General features: G+C 47.1%; 1 protein-coding gene across 2 annotated transcripts in view; it reads left to right on the top strand.

Annotated features, from left to right (window-relative positions):
* PRKCH (protein kinase C eta) overlaps positions 1-16,613 on the top strand; it is a 119,921-nt gene that overhangs the window by 32,693 nt on the left and 70,615 nt on the right. The gene's annotated exons all lie outside the window — the stretch shown is intronic.

Consider the following 16,613-nt stretch of genomic DNA (forward strand, 5'->3'; position numbering starts at 1 on the left):
TCGCTGTCAGAAGGTGGTTCAGCTCTGCCCAGCCCTGGGGACCGCAGGAGCTGTGTTTGAACTGAACCATTAGTGTCCTGCCTCCCTGCCTGTGATGACCCATGTGTGTGCCAGGACCTCTGAGATAATCCACAAGATCTCAACTCTGTTTTAAGCCTCCTATAAAGGAAAAAAATCTGTTTTATTGCTCTCTAAAACAGGTAGTGGTGTGTAGGGTGTAAACCTCCCTAATGTTGTTGTTCTTCTAACCTCGGCCATAACCATTTCTAGGTGGGCAGCTTCTGAAGAGGGTCACCTTCCTCGCCGCTCCCGGAGAGCACCTGGGAGCACCGCGGCAGGCAGACACCATTGACTGGAGGCGGTTGCGGTTCTCCAGCGCGGTGTGCCCCGGTACCGTTTCTCTGTGCTCTTCCCGGTCCCCCTTCCAGGTCATCTAGGTCCCTCTGGCTCGGGTTGAAGGTGACCTGGTGCCTCTGAGGAGACTCTGTCTTTGGGGCTTGTGTCGTTCATAGCAAGCGGCTCTGACGCTATCGCGGTGCCGCGGCGGGCGTTGCGCAGTCGGTGGCGTGAATTCAGACCTGCTCTCCGCTACGTGTCTGTCTTTGCTACTGAATACTGGTTTGGGCTGGGAAGGGGCAATCCATGAATTACTGTCGTCTTGGGCAGGGGGTGATTGATTTGAAATAAAAAGCCTTGCAATGAGCGTCTGTAGGCTTCTGTTGTTGGTGCTTATGGACACCTGTAAGAAGTTAGTAGAGATACTCAAGAGCTGGTGATTGTGCATGGGTCAGGGCGTTTCGCCGCAGCGAGGTCAGACTGGACACCGAGAGGCCCCAGGTGTGTGCCTGAAGGATGGCATGAACCTCTTTTCCTTGCAATACTGGAGTCCCAGAGCAAGCTGAGTCCCCTCGCAGCTTCACCTGTTGTTGTGTTGCTGTGCCACCTCTCTTGCTGTTTACTCTTCTTGATTTTGAGCAAAGCTAATGAAATTAATACAAATTAATTATTTGACTGAATTAATGAATGAAGCAAGCCCCGCAGAAAATAAAGTGCTTCTATTTTACTGCTTTGAACTCTTTCAATTTGCCTTTTAAAAAAAAAAAAAAATATATTTTTTTTTTTTTTTATACATTGTCACTCAAAGTGATAATTCTGGCTTTAAGTTCAATTTTAATTTCATCATTGTGAGGTAAGTAATGGTTGTTTCTTTTCTTTCAGTGTCAGGAAAGACAAAGACAAATTTGAGTTCTGGGCAAGAAATAGAACAACGAGAATATTGAAAAGCCAAGTGACTTGGTAGAGCAGATATAGCACCCATTGCTAAATATTTAATGTTGGTAGGCTTTGCAGCAGCAAGGAAGCCTTGAACCTGCCTCTAGAGCAGGAAATGCTTCTTTATTTTGCAACTGTCACATGATGTGTTTGGGATGGTTTATTCTCAAGCATGAAGACTCTTTTGATATTGTTTTTCTTGGAATACGTTTTTCCTAACGTGAAGTGATTTTTGTCTTAAGAAGTAGTATTTCCTCAGACAGGTACCAGTCAAGATCTGCAGCCTTAAAGTCTCAAATGATATATAGGCTTCGTGCCAAGAAAATCCTTTTTCTGTATTGTAATGTAGCTTCTCAGCCCCACAAAACTTCTATTTGCAAGATACCTTAGTAGGTCCTTGCACAGGAGGGAGAAAAAAAGATGTTTACTGGGCCTCTCTAAACTGCAATAATGACTCTTTTCAGCCTGTTTCTTATAGTTAAGGAAACAATTATTGGAAACTAGGAGCCAGGAATGAAAAATGCCCTGTTCTGATCCCCTGCCTAGTTGGGCCACTCTTCTGTTTTGGGTTACTAGCCCAAGCAGGAGAATTTTAAGGCATGTAGTAGACAACATGCAGAGAACCTCCTGATCTGAATAGGCAATATCAGTGCAGAATAGGATAAAGAAAGTTTTGCTATGCTTTGTTCACAGTCTGAGAACATGGAAGTCTTTAATGTCTAGCCCAAAGTTTTACGTGGCAGAGAGCAGCAGGAGACGTGTTTTTCTATACCCCTGTATTTTTTCCAATGCCTACACTTCTTCCAATGCTTTACACGTCACATACATGCATGCTGCAGGCAAGGGATTTCCAGATGCAGTCCATGTTGGTTCGATTCTGCATTTCCAGCTGGAAATGGGTCAGAACAATGTTGAGTCCCATGGGGGAGAAAATACACCCGTAAATGCACCCTGGAGAAGATTGAGCCCATGCAGAGACCAGGAATGTCATCCACAGATGCTGTGCATCTCTGCCTGAGAGGCAAGTGAACTTCACTGGATCCCCAAACTTGCTGGATAATGTCAATCAGGTTAAAAAGTAAAGGCAGTTCCAGAGGTTGATCTCAAAGTTGTGAGCAGGTATTGCTCTCCTGGAGGTCAGACTCTGCAGCCCTGCACTCCAACCAAGATGTGTCAGCCAAGCCAATGGGAGAAAGAGCGGCTCTATCCTTGTCACGAAGCCTCCACGAGTCAAGCGTAAGGATGCCAAAGCTTCTCAGCAATGCTGAAGATCTCGGGGGGAATTTCAAAGTCAGAGAGACAGTGAAGAACCTCTTGGAGATCATTTTCACAGGGATGAGCCTTCAGGCATTCTGAGAAATGTCCTTCGGGCTATGAGTTGCCATAAGGAGAAGGGGCTGTACCGCATCTTCCCGAGCACTGCCTTTCACTTGTCATGCTGACAGTGGCATGAGAAGGCGTCACTGTAATGAGAGACAGCCCAGCCTTGGAAGATAGACAAAGTGGATGAACTTGGGAATAATGAATAATTATTACTGTTTATGGTGGGAGGATAGTGTGAGCAATTTTTTTTTTTTTTAAGTGAAGCCTTCAAAATTTACCTGTTGCATTGACATTTAAGTATTGCAGAGAGAACTCAATTATTTTTGCACCTTGGCGCCCTTATAGCTCACATATGCCTCTCCTCCATTAAAAAAAAAAAGGGGGGGGGGAAGGCAAGTTTGGTAAATTCTGAATTTTCACAGGAAAAAAGGATTTCACCAGGGGACAACAAACAAACAAAACTGTTTATTCCTGATTGCTGGAAGATCTAGGCCCTGGGAAATGAAGTGGTTTGCTCAGTGTTACGCAGGGACTCTAATGCAGAGCCAGGAGTTGAACAGCACCTCAGTCTGCTGCATATCCACAAGACCACCTTTATTTCTTGGAAAATGGTCCATTTGCGCTCCACGCCTATTGCAGTATGTCTAATGCTGAGAGGTTTTTGGCAGTAATTCATGACTTGCCAAGATCTGCCAACTGCTTAGATATCCAGACGCTGTAAAAATGCAACAAACAGCAATATCAGCATTAACCTTACTTCCTCAGTGGGCTGTGTTTTGTCTGGGCTCTGAAACCTAGATATAAATATGCAAGCTTGCAGTCTGCTCTGGGATTTCAGTGTTCCTGGCCATAATGAGGAGCAGAGATTTTTTGCTTTATTTTAATGTGATTCCTGGAAGAAGTGACGGTAGTTCTCAGAGGAGTTTAAATCTATCTACTTGGCCTTGGAGGACAGCGCTGCGCTGGAGTGGGTGTTTGGGCTGCAGCGAAGCAGGATGGCAAACGTGGGCTGGAAGGAGCAGAGCATGAAGCCGTTTGGAGGTCAGGACTGTGATCCTGTGGCCAGGGATGATGACAGCAGCCCTGTCCCCATCTGCTGCACCCTGTGCTGGGGGATGCTGTGTCATGACCATCTCCCTCTGCACCCATTGCGGTCAAGGGCACCTGGATGATGCCCTGGACTGGGATGAAGTAGGAGGTGCCCCATACATCAGCACACCTCATGGCCACAACTGAATTTCCCTAGACCACAATTTGCAAGGTACCTGACTGATAAAATAGGTGAATGGCTGGCCAAAAGCTCCAGTAGTTTACCTAGGGTCACCCTGTAAATCTGTGGCAGAAACTGGAGAAAAAAAACCAAAAAAACCCAACAAAACCCCATCTTTTTTTTTTTCTTTTTTAACCTCACCTCCACCAACTATCAAATTAGGCTGTCCCCCATTTAATATCCAGAGTCCGTCAACTCTGGCTGTTGAAGGAGACTCCTAATTTAGGTAGTACCACCACAGGCAAGGGTTTTCCTTGTGTCTGGGTGTCTGACAGCCGTCCAGAAGTCCCAGTCACCTGGCTGCTGTACGGGGCAGCGCTGGACTCGGTGTGTGAGCGGGTCTGTTGGGCCTGTTGGCACAAGCGGATGCGGGCGGTAACAAGATGCTGTTGTGCCGCAGTGCTTAATTACCTCGAAGGTATTCATGCGTCATGGGTGCTTGCGAGGAGCGAAGTTCCCTCTGGCCCTGCAGACCCAAGGAGGACCAGCAGCATCGGTCTGCTGCGTGTTGTGGATGTTGTCGATTCCCACATCTGACTGGAGCGGGGCAAGGTCTCATTGATAACCAAGCAGGATGGGGTCTTCAGCCTTAGGCGAGCTGGCATGGAGCTGTAGGAAGTAGAACTTGTCTTCTAGTGGTGCTTTTGGGGCGATTACTCATGTTTGCAATTTATATGCCCCTGTTTTGGGTTGTTCCTGAGTGTGCCCAGCATAAAATGCTAAGTTTCCTGCTCTTCAGTGCCAGCTGAAAAAGTGGGTTTTTTTTATTTTCTGGAGTGCTTCAGCTGAAATGATTGTTGTTTTCCAGAATGAGATGCTGAATCAAAATACAGCTTTGAGCAAAGAGATCCTAATGTTGTTTTGCCAGCGTGACCTCAAGTTTGGCAGAGGAGAGGGTGGGAGGGATGAGAGCCGCTGCCAACTCTGTCTGCCTTGTGCTGTCTTTGGGAAAATCTATGCACTTGTGATCTTCTGGGAGAAACTGCATGAGACCAGCGTGGATTTGAGGGCTGTGGACACCACCTGCACTGAGCAGGCTCCCACCTCGGTGACTGTTCCTCCTGGCGATGCCAACACTGCTGGTCGTTGCGGGTATGGGACTGAGGCGGTTTCATAATTGAGGGTAAATCTGTCTGTCTGAAAAGGATGCTCTTGGGTTTCCCTTGGGCTGGCTTCTGCCCCGGCTGGCTGGACTGGGGAGCTGAGCAGTTCTGGAGCAGGGGAGTGGGTTGGTTTTGGGCCAGATCCATCCTCTGGTTGAGGTCTGCGCTGGCCTGGGCGGGAGAGAGGAAGGCAGGAGGTCTGGCTGAGCATGTGTCCTGCTTTCCATGTCCCATCTGCTGGGGCACAGGGCAAGGACAGTGAACGGTGGAAACACTGGGAAAAGTCACCTGGAGGAGGAATAGAGCCATAAGAGTCTGGAAAAAGGACAGAGAAGAAATAGAAATATAAGGAGAGAGAGAAGGAAATAGAAGACTGGCCTGGGGAATGGTGATGGGTGGGTGTGGGCAGGAGCTGTAAGGAAGGAGAAGCTAAAAGAAGCTCAAAGGGTTAAAAAGGTGGGAAGGGGAAGGGGGGAATATGGGCAGATGGATGGTAGAGGAGCTGCAGAGGATGAGGAAAGGCTGCAGCAGAAGAGTTGTGACCAGCAAAGCCCATTTCTTGCTAGAATCTGGAACCAAGTTTTTAATCCCAGACTCTCAGCTCTTTTCTGCCGTCTAGCTGTCAAACTTGTTGAGCAAGTGTGTCTGTCATCGCTAGTTCTGGATCTCTACAGCAGAGCATAGTCCTTTTCTGTGAAGTATTCCCCTGGTAGTGCTACGCTCTCTCCCTGGACCTGCGTGTCTGAGACCGCAGCCGTGCTGGTGAAGCAGGACTGTGGAGGGGGAAGGCTGCTCCAGTTCCAGTGGATGAACTTATTTCCAATGACAGTTTTCTTTGTTTAGAAAACTTAGGAAATAGTCTTAAAACCAGAAACCTTTTCATTTGAAGGATATCACTGATGTTAGAAAACAAAACTCCCCAAAGTCAGGAAATGCTGAATTTTTGTGTCTAAAATTTGTCCTTCCTATATGTTCACGATACAGACTTGCAGATCACACTTGCAGATCAGCAAGAACAAAGGCAGGAAGATGTTTCTTCTCCAGCCTGCCCAGCTCAGAGTCCTTAAGTGGTGGGTGAGGAACCTGGGGCCTCAGTCTGGTCCTACACACTTTTTTACCTGCATTGTCTCTGGTCCTGTATTTCACTTGTGACCGTGAGGTAACCACGACAGGCGAGAAGAACAAGTCCTTCAGAGAAAGGCTCCAATGTTGCATCCGAAAGGGCTGACGGTAACTTGCACATGAGGGCCATCACACACCTTTAGCTGTAGGGGCACCCTGTGTCCCACGTGGTGGGCACGCAGGGCTGAGTCCAGCAGCACCCACGGCTTTGGGCTGTGCTGTAAGGAGGAGTGCAGAGCCTGGATGCTAGGGACCACGGACCTTACAGAAGGCACAATGAAGTCTGGCTGATTTTTTCCTCCCAGATTGCTTTCACGCCCCACATCGTGCGAACGCAGCTGTTTGTGGGGTGCATGGCAAACTTGGGGAAGTGAACCGGCTGGAAAATGACTACGTGGAAGGGAGTGCTAGAAGGAAGGCAGGGTGCCGTATGGGGGGAGAACTGCCTAAATCTGTGTAAGGGCTGTTGTGAGCATCAAACCGCAGGCTGGCTTTCATCTCTTGTCATTTGGGCCTAAACAAATTCCCTCCCCGAGTGTTCCTTCCCTGTTGAGGAACTGGGAAAAAAGATGAAAAGAGGCGCAGGTTTTAGGTGTCTCTCTCAAGCTGATGGAGAAAGTTAACTTTCTTCCCGCACACTCACCTCTGCTTGTTTGCTAATTGAGACGGGAGAGCCTGTGGCGATGCAGAATACATACTTACTACTGCTGCTCTTACACCTGGTGGAAAGGGCCACCCATTTGCTAGAACAAAATTGGTTGGTGCCTCTGGTGGCCGTTACAGAGCTGGTGAAAGCAATGGGGTCCTTCCCTCTGTGTATGAAGAGGTCCTGAGCCAAGGCAAGCAACACCCTCTCCATGTGACACCCAGTGTTTTTAAAGCTGTGTCTGTACGGATTTGGGACGTCTGCTTTAGAAGTCTCAGAAATCTGTCTCTGAAGTGGAGAAATATGTGTCGCAGGGTGAAAACTGTGTTGGGGAGGAGATGGGGAGGGGGGATAGATCAGGTCTAGCTGTGTAAGCTGCATGGGAAGCTGTCGAGGACAGCTGTGTTTTCTGACTGTGCCGCTCTTCCTGGCCTGCAGCCCTTGGGAAATCCCTCCGGGAAATAATAATCTGCTGGCACTGGGAGGGGTGCAGTGTGTGGCAGAGCAGTAATGGTCCGTGCCATCTGCAGGAGTGTTTTAGGACGGGCTGTGCAATGAAGCCAGGTGTGATTGCTAACTGGAGCGCTTGAGCACCGAGGATTTCCTTGCTGCATTACCAAGGTGGGGACTGTCTCGATGAGAAGAGGTGCTGCTTTTTGGCAGAGAGCTCCATGGTAGCAATAAGCTTGGAATACAAGAGGCTGAATCTATTTTTTTCGACAGATGCTTTGCTGCAGCAGTGTCTTGCTTAGCCCATGGTGTGTGGGAATCTGCGTGGGAGAGTGACATGGTAAACAACCTGCTTTTTAAGGCTGTTGCAATTAGAGAACTTATTAGCAAGCTGCCACATGGAAATCTCAGGAGTACCGGGGATCGGCTGTGTAATCAGAGCTGAGTATGTGGCCAGACCACTTGGGCTGGGTCTGTGCAACTGTTGGGTGACCAGTCGACCGGGAGAATCCAGGTGTTGCAGGGTGGTGATTCAGGTGTTGGTCATCCTCCCAGGTGAGCACGAGGCCAGTGCACCTCCAGGGACTGGGGAAGGGCCGAGGCATCGCACGACAGCAGTCAGAGGCCCCGACAGCAGAAAAAGGGGAGTGTTTAGCTTGTCCGACTTAATTAGCTCTCCCAATGAATTTCTTCCTGACTAGATTCCATTTGTGCTTTGGGTCACAATTTGCTTTCCCAGAGAGGTGCAGTGCCCCTGGTGAGGAAGGCTTGAGGTTTTGTCCTAGGGTTGGCTGCTGTGTTGAGGAGCGTGGTTGCCATCAGTGGAACTGCTGCAAAACTTTGCGCCCCTCTGGAGACAAGCTGCTTGATACTCTCATTTCATCTGGCTTTCTGTTGATCCTGGGTTTTTTGTGTGTTTTGTCTCGTGTTACATAAAGAATATTTTCCTGGTCCTCCTCCTTTGAGACAGATGTTAAGCCTGTGTCTCTGGAAAGTTGCACTGCCTAAACATAAAGGTCTGAATTTTAAGCAGATTTAGTTGAGCGTAAAGCCTTGTGTGGACACTCTTGTTTTAATACAAAAGTGGCCGATTTTAATTTTGAAGATGGCCACGTAGCCCAAAAGAAGGATGTCCCTAGAGCATCTACTTAAAAATAGCTTTAAACTGCATCTAGTTAAAAATAGGTTTAACTTGGAGCTTGTGCTTCCCTGTGTGGGTAGGGCCTCCTAATAGCATGTTGTGATACCTGCTACGGAGCCACCTACGAGCATGCGAGTTGCTGATGATTACAACACACGTGAGCCCCAAGGCATCAGGAGCAGGGGAGGGTACAGGATCTCCCTGCTCTTTGCCCAGCCTGCCAGTTCTGCTCTTCTCAAGGATTTTGCACAAGTGCCGGTAGCTTTCACCTATAAACACTGTCGCTCTGTTAGCGCTACTTCTGCTCTGTAGCCAGCGTAATTTGAATTCTTCTAAAACTTATGGTGCAGAGGGCTTCTGGCACATCAATTAATCATGGAAAAGATCAAAGTTGCTTTGTTAGTTTTATTTTCCTGTTTTTAATGAATAATGTATTTAAATGATTTCCTTCCCTAATAAATCACAACTCGACATTTTTCTCTTGAGTTTAATAGGTGGGAAGGACTAACAGGAGGTTTTACAATGGAAATTCACTTGCCTAAGCACAAGGAAATAATAATGATTATAATTGGCGAGGGGAGGAGGGAGAGGAATCAGTTCGTTAAGGCTTTAATGAGCAATGCAGTAAGAAGTACGAGGTACTAGTATTATTTGCACATCTTAAAGTAAGGAGGATTGTCCCCATCTTATGATAGAATTGAGACTGCAAGCAGATGTGCCATTCTGCCCATAGCTGAGGAGGTGGTTATTACTGTCTGTTTCTCACTGTTTGTGTGGGTCAACTTAAATTTTTAATAATAGGGATTTTCTGGGGGTTTTTTGTTGCCTGTTCTTACCCCAGATCAATGTGACAGGAGTGGGTTATGGAGCAGTTGCAGAGGGAGTCATGCCAGACTCCATCGTGAGGAGGGAGCAGTGGGGCTGGGCTGTCTTTTTGGACCTCTACTGCTGCTGGAAGACCATGTTCAGCTACAGCCAGAGGGAAGCACGTATCCGTTATCTCGCTGGATACGACCTGACTAATTTATCTTGCTTTTCCAAACTGCACGGGTATTGTGTCTCCTGCTGGGTTTGGGACAGATATGAGGTGGCCTTCCAATTATAGTGCAGGTCTGGGGCTCTGAAGGGCTCAGTTTGGTGCTCAAGTTTCTGCTGTCTCCCTCAAATCCCTCTTCTAATTCTAAATAAAATCCTTCTCTTCTGGCATCTCCTCTTCTTTGTGCAAGCTGAGACAGTTCTCTGCCATTATCACCCCAGCCTGGTCTCTCTTGCAAACAGAAGTATCATGCCTTACCATCTCCAAACGAATGCAAAAACTTGCAGAGGTGGAATGGTAAAATGGAGCGCAGGTAAAACCCTTCTTACTCTTGGCAGAGAAACAAGCACAGGGTGAAAAATGGGGCTGTCCCCTTCCTTCTCTCACAGCAGTGTGGCTGTAAAGAGAAGGGAGAGGGAAATGCAGGGAAATGGCTGTTGCCTTCAAACACATCCTCCTTGGCAGCCAGCAGCATTTCTGCAGCCTGTGGCCTGGAAAGCACAAATGGGCTGGCATGCAACGATCTCCGAGAACCTGGTCTCTTATGGCACGGGGTTGCTCATGTTAGCTGAAATCTTTTGTTATCCTCAGTATCCCATTTGCTCAGTTCATTGTTACTCACTACAGAAATGAATAGAAAGGCTTTTCCATTCCTACTTTTCAGCCTTGCGCAACATGCTGCTAGGCCTTGCTTCAGAGCTGTCAACATCCACAAGCAGACTAAAAAAAATTTTCCCAGAAATAACTTCTAAAAGCAGATGTGGAGAATAATATTTTTGAGCTGCCCTCTGCATGTCTGAAAACCTGTATGGCAATCATGATTAAAATTCTATGCAAAATAACCTGTGTGGCATTCATAACTGGTTGGTAGACTCGAAGCGGCAGCAGAATACTTGTTTTAAGAGTTTCTCAAGCTGCCTTCTTCCTCCTCTCTCGTGTTCTCACAGACCTTATGCAAACAGATAAAAAGCAACTATTCCTCCTTCAACCCCAGCGCTAGGCTGTACCCTCTGCTTTGCAGCCCTCTCCCCTCCTGCACGTGTGGACGGCTCCCAGCAGCCACGTACTGGTCACTCCAGCTCTGCAGAGCTGTCCTGCTGTCCCTAGCACTGCTACATCCAAGTAAAAGAGACTGAGTGAAGAAAACTGAACCCCACAAAAGGTCCTGGACCCCAGTTCCACACCGGTGAGGTTAGCAGTGATGGACGGAGCAGAGCTGTAGCTGGTAAGCCTGGGAAACATGAAGACGTGTCCTCTCGGCTTTGCCATCTCACCTACTGATGCCACTAGAGCTTTGATGTCGTGTAATTCTAGAAATAAGCCTATGATGGGCTTTTGTAGCAATAGCTGAGCACTGTCGTGCTCACTAATATTGTTGTGTGAACTTCGCTGATCCTGTTCTTACTGCTGCTGCACTGAAACATCATCGTTCAGCCTCAGTACTCAGATGCTGCTAATATCTGAGAGCTGAGGGTGAGGGCGGAGATGAATTTATGTCCTAGACCTGGCAGGAAAACAAGGAAGAAGGATCTACCCTACTTCAGCACTTGAACGAGAAACAGAGACCTTGCTTTAAGGGCAAAGCTCTGTGTGATTCGATGTAGGGATGATTACATGTTTTTGCATTTCCAAGACTGCCGATAATGCTGTTTCATACTCATGTGTAGGAAAACTCTTTAATTTTTTGCATTCAGAGCATCATTGTTGCTTCTTATTCTTTCAGACAATATTGATGGGTTGGCATCTTAAGAGGTGAACTGCCCGTTAATACGGGTTTTCTGTGAAGTCCTAGAAGACAACCTAGTGCTGCCAGCACTAGCTGGCCTCTTCTCTGGTCTTCGTACAAAACTTTATCCAGTTTCAGAGGCGAAAACGGCAGCTGGATCAAACATACGTCCCAGCCTGTGTTTGATGTGCCACATGTTTGCTTTGCAATGAGCCTCTCCTGGGATTTGAACCGATCTGGTTTTGTGCACAGACCGGCAAAAGCAGCAGAAGGCCAGAAATTTCGACGGACATGAAGTGGGAGAGAAACCCTGTGTGGTTAACGCGATCTCTGCAGATGTGGCTGTTTTCCAGCTGGCCGATTCATGCATCCAAGTGACTTTTGAGGGGAGCTGAAGGAAAAACTTTGCAGTAATTAGGAAAGGCAAGGCTTTTTCACTCTGCAGCACTAATACTGCGGAAGCAGAACAGTCAGCAATGGAAATACCACTTTGGGTCGTAGCCTTTAAATCCTTTTCCCTTTTCAGAGTCAGACTGTCAGCCTCTTCTTCAATGCTATGTTATGTTTATAATGTTTTAATTAACACGGCTTCCTGTGGTTTTGACCATCCATGGGATTATGGTGATAAAACTCCTGATTAAAAGATACCAAGCCTTTCCAAGGGATTTTTGTCATAACATACATGTTTTCCAGCTTGGAAAACAAACATCTTGGTTCATCTTGGTTTACCTTTGTTTATATTCAGTAGTTGTGGGGAGGCCCGCTGTTAGGTAAATATTGAGCAAACACCTACACACTGATGGCTGGAGAGGGTATGTATGTGTATTCATTCCCCCCCATTTACTTGATTTGTTTTATATATTCTTTTCCTAAAACACCCACTACTACTCACCATGAGGGCATGGGCTAGACGAGCGTTTAGCCTGATCTGAAATTATTGTTCAGTGCTGCGGCACTTGTGAGAGGCGAGGGGTCTGTCAATTCGCTATCTTGCTTTTTACAGTCTAATAAGTTCAGCTGGTTGGTCTCTGCTCCATGCTCGTCTATCACTCAGTGCAACGGCATCTTGCTTGTGGTGCTCCCAGGGGAGCATAAAAAAAAAGTGTATGCTGTTACTGCTACTAATAAAAAAAAGACTTAATTAAGTTTTAATCTGTTAGCATTATTGCTTTAAGGCTTTTTACATTGCTTTTTGAATATCTTTATTTCTTTCAAAGGAAAATCCTATTGATGTGTACAGGAGTATAACACTAGAAAATGTCATGTGTCGGGATGTACCCAAACGACCTTTGTTGTGCCGGCATTATAGCAGTGGTTGATGGCACGACGGTGAGATGGATTTCCAATAGATGAGACCTGACAGGCTTTAACTACTTGAGGCAAACAGTTACACACACAACGCTTCATCCTGCAGCTCTTCTTGTCTTACTGCTGTAGTTCTGCCACCACTGTAAGGACTTCACTGAAATTACCCCCTGGAATAAAAAACTGGGGTAAGAGAAAGGGGGGATCTCTGGCCGGGAAGGGCAGGGTCAGGTGAGCTCAGGGGACAGGTAGGGCAGTGTGATGAGGCTGCTGGGTGGGTGAGCAGTGTGCTAGTGCACGCAGATGTCCTCAGATGACTTGGTGGGTTATTTATTCTCCTCTCCCTCCGCATGCATAATTTCCACTGCCATAAACACGTGTTAGGCATGAGTGGAGGGGAGGAAAACGGAAGAGGCTTTTTAGTATTTAACTTTGTAGTTACTTTTGCACATAGCCAGGCACAGTAAATACCCCATAGTTACAGTCATCCGGATTTAACCATGGGTGTGGACAACTCCCTTCACTGAGCAATTACTTGCCTGTTTTTATAGCAGTATTTGGACATTTGAACCATTCATGGTGGTTGTTGCTTTACCAGAGATTAGAGGCTTTTAAAAGTCTGGGTCTCCTAAAGCGGTCTAGAGCTGCTTTGTTTTGTAAAATGCTCTCTGCACGCGGAAGGAAAATATATATTCTATAGGGAACTGGCCAGAGCGCAGAACATGAGCAGGGAAAACGTCTATGATGACTTTACGTCCTCTGACACTAAAGGCGAGAGGCCGCATTGGGCACCCTTTCCACCAGCAGACTCCAGCGCTGCGTTGATGGTTTCCCAGTGGTGCTGGGAGCCGTTCAGCAGATGTGGTGGGTGTGAGCTGAGGAACTGCCATCTTGGTGGTTGGGGAGGCTGGTGGTTGGGAGGAAGGTGGCTTTGGTAGCGCTATGTTCCACCATTTCAAAATCACTTGCGCCTTGTTGGAGGGTTGAACTCGCCTGCTCCGTGGTGTGGTGTGTGGGATGGGTGAGCGCCCAAGCCCTCTGACAGAGGGATTTATTCTGTGGGATGTGGTTGTGTATGTAGATCCACTAGATCACGTGGTGGATGGTCTCCTGCAGCTATGCCTGCTCGAGGCAGCATCAGGAAATGGGAAGGACAGTGTCCAAAAATGCTGAGTGCATATGAAAAGTAACCCAGGCCTTGCTGAAGTCAGTCTCCTGCTTAGTAACACTTAGATTTGTTAGAATGTAATGGGAGGTGAATGTAAGTTTGGGTGAGGATCACCTGGAAGATGTACAGCATCTGGAGAAAGTTAGCAAGGTAACACAGCCAAGTAGTGTGGGAAAGTGTGAAATTTGAGGAATGTTTTAAATACAAATTGTCTTTTAGAAAAAGACAAAAAACTTGTGGCATGCATTTTAATGAAAAGTGGGTCTGTAAGACGGAAGTCACTGTGCTGCATGAGATGTCGGTGGCTGGAGAACAGGAGGTGGAGGCCAAGTACAGCCCAGAGGAGGAGGCTTGAGGCTGGCCATGGATGTGACCCACCAGTACAGGCAGCATGGAGACTTCCTCTGCCGCCCAGGAAAAAGCAAGTGCCTGTCACTTTTTGGTCTTCCCGAACTATTTCAAAATTGCAGTCTCTCTGAAGCCAGGCAAACCACAGGGATGCACAGCAGTGTCCCATTCAGTGGCTTTGCGGGCCACCTTCAAGTGTCCCCTATTCCTGGTGCAAAGGACTGGTTTGCTCTGGGCTGCGTGTGGGCTTCTCACTGCATGGGAGAGCACCAGGGAGGCAATTACCCCGTGCTGATCCTTCAGGGGAACCGTAACAAAATGAGAAACTACATGAGCTAAATTGGGAACATATTCTCTTAAACTCTGCTAAATGTGAGTGCATGAACTTAAAGGGCATCAGCTGCTGGGCTTCTAATGGAGCAGCTGGTATGAAGCAAGCTGGTAACTGGATTGCTTCTTTAGGTGATTTACTCACGTGCTCACCACCCACTCGCAAACTCTGCTCTCCCTTTCCACGCCTTGGAAGATCTCCTGTATGTGCTGAATGCTAGGGCAGGATACTTTGCCATTTGAAGTGTTTGGCCCTGATCCAGGAAAACACTAAAGTGTATGCTTAAACCTAGATCAAGGACATGTTCTCTTGAATTTAAAGGTGGGCAAATTCTGTAATACTATAAGGATTTTATTTTTTTTTCTTTAATTCTCACATGAAGTTGCAGGAGGCTTGGGGTCAGAAAAGCAACCGGGTCTTGATCTTTCTTTTGCGGAAGAAGGATGAACTGGTTGACGTCTTGAAGTTTTTCTTGGTTATGTTTCCTATGTGAATAACGAGGCTATTGAAATTTTGTAATGATGGTTGAATGTTTGGAAGGGATATTAAACCTCCGCACATCAGCTCTCACTTCTGGAGATCAAAATGACATCTCATGTGTGGGAAAGAGGCAAATTACGTCCCAGCTGCAGGGTTCCTCCATCTTGCTGTCAGGTGTTTCTGGTTGCCCACTGACAGAGGCAGGATGCTGAACTAGATGGACCAATGTTCTGATTCAGTCTGGTAATTTTGGTGGTCCCCTCCATCCTGTTGACTTCAGTGACAATTAAACACATGTTTAAGCACTTCCCTAGAAAGGCAGGCTTTTCTGTGCCAGTCTGTCTGCCCAGCTACTTGAAGCTCTGCAGTGAAGAAAGCAGGTTTCTGTTAAGTGCTTGGATCAGCCCTACCACATCCTTTTTTGTGTTTTAATGGGGAAATCCTAATTTATAGCGTGCGCTTCCATTTTAAAAATAAATGCAAGCTGTCTTAAGCTGTGCTCCATGTCGTGGTTATGCCATGGGGTAGGAGGTTTCCATTAGTGCCTGTGGAGGGGACGCATGTACAAATGCAGGGGAGAACGCAGCAGAACCCCCACCCTCCCCCTTGAGCTTTCTGGCCAGCTTTCTTCTAAACCTGTGTGGCAAGAGTACTGAGAGGAATACATCGTGTGGCTTGCGGCCCTTTGAAGTGGCTGGGTTCAGTACTGACGGGATGGCTTCCCTTATCTCCACTCCTACAAAGAGGAGTGGGAAATGTGCCTGTGATGTGGGACTCTTACATTTCAAGCCTTGATCAGGTTGACAGCTTTTTCCTTCTTTCCCCCCCCCCAGTGGTTAATCGACAAAGATAGTTGAAAGCAGGGAAATGCTCTGCCCTCTTTTTATGGGTAAATGAAGCGGGATGGTAACAGCTGTGTTTGGGTACTTCTGCCGCTCTGGGGTGATCAGATGGGTGGGAAGTTTATAGTCGGGCTGTCCCTTCCTCTGTCATTACATCCATGCAGAGGGTTTGGCAATAGCTGGCGTTTGTCTTGCATCCAGTCCGTACCCAGAATGAGTAACGAGTACGTACGTCGGTGCACAATCACTCTAGCAGACTCCAGTGTGTCCCCCCAAAATGCACTTGTAAGCGGGGCCTTTACTTTGTAAAGCAACTAACTTGAAAACTGCAAATTTCCTTCCTTTCTTCTGAGGCGAGTGTGCCCCAGATGAGGCTTTGATCTGGGAAGCTCAGCTGAGTCTGACCTGGTCTGTGCAAGGATCCCAGAAACCAGCTGGCTGTGATTTGCAAGTCAGATGGCTGCTGCTGGATGGGAATGGCTTCCTTGATCTAGAGCTCAGTTCTTACAGGAGTGACTCGTTTTGTGTAAATTGAGCTTTGCTAGGAAATTGTTATATGGCCAAACTAAACCCAGTAAAAAAAAGGAAATTAGATTTTGAGACAATTCAGGTTTGAATGCCAGCAGTTCCTGGCTCCCTGCTTCCCAGAACTTTAAAATATTACCTACCCTTTGGAAAATGAGCACTTTAAAGAAAGCTGAGTGGCACATATCAAGCAAGTAACAGCCCTTGACAAATTAGGCTGTGCCTTTTTATCCAAGATGGGAAACAAAATTGCTGCAAATGGTGATACAGAAGTGTACCATGACAATACCGAAGGTGGATAAATACTATTCACCAAGCAAGACACTGCTTTGGCTCAGCAAGCGGGGGCACTGGTCAGTTGGTTGCATGCAGTCGTGTTTTCAGGAATTACTGCCCTAAAAGCTGTGAGTTATTACAACTCATTAGCCTTGAGCTTCTGGTCTGTTTACAGCTTGGGAATTAATGGGTTAGTGACATGTCTCAACATGGGAGAGGAGCAAGAGGAAGATGGGAAGAGGCAGTTAT

This window comes from Haliaeetus albicilla, chromosome 5, assembly GCF_947461875.1.
Source record: "Haliaeetus albicilla chromosome 5, bHalAlb1.1, whole genome shotgun sequence".
NCBI lineage: Eukaryota > Metazoa > Chordata > Aves > Accipitriformes > Accipitridae > Haliaeetus > Haliaeetus albicilla.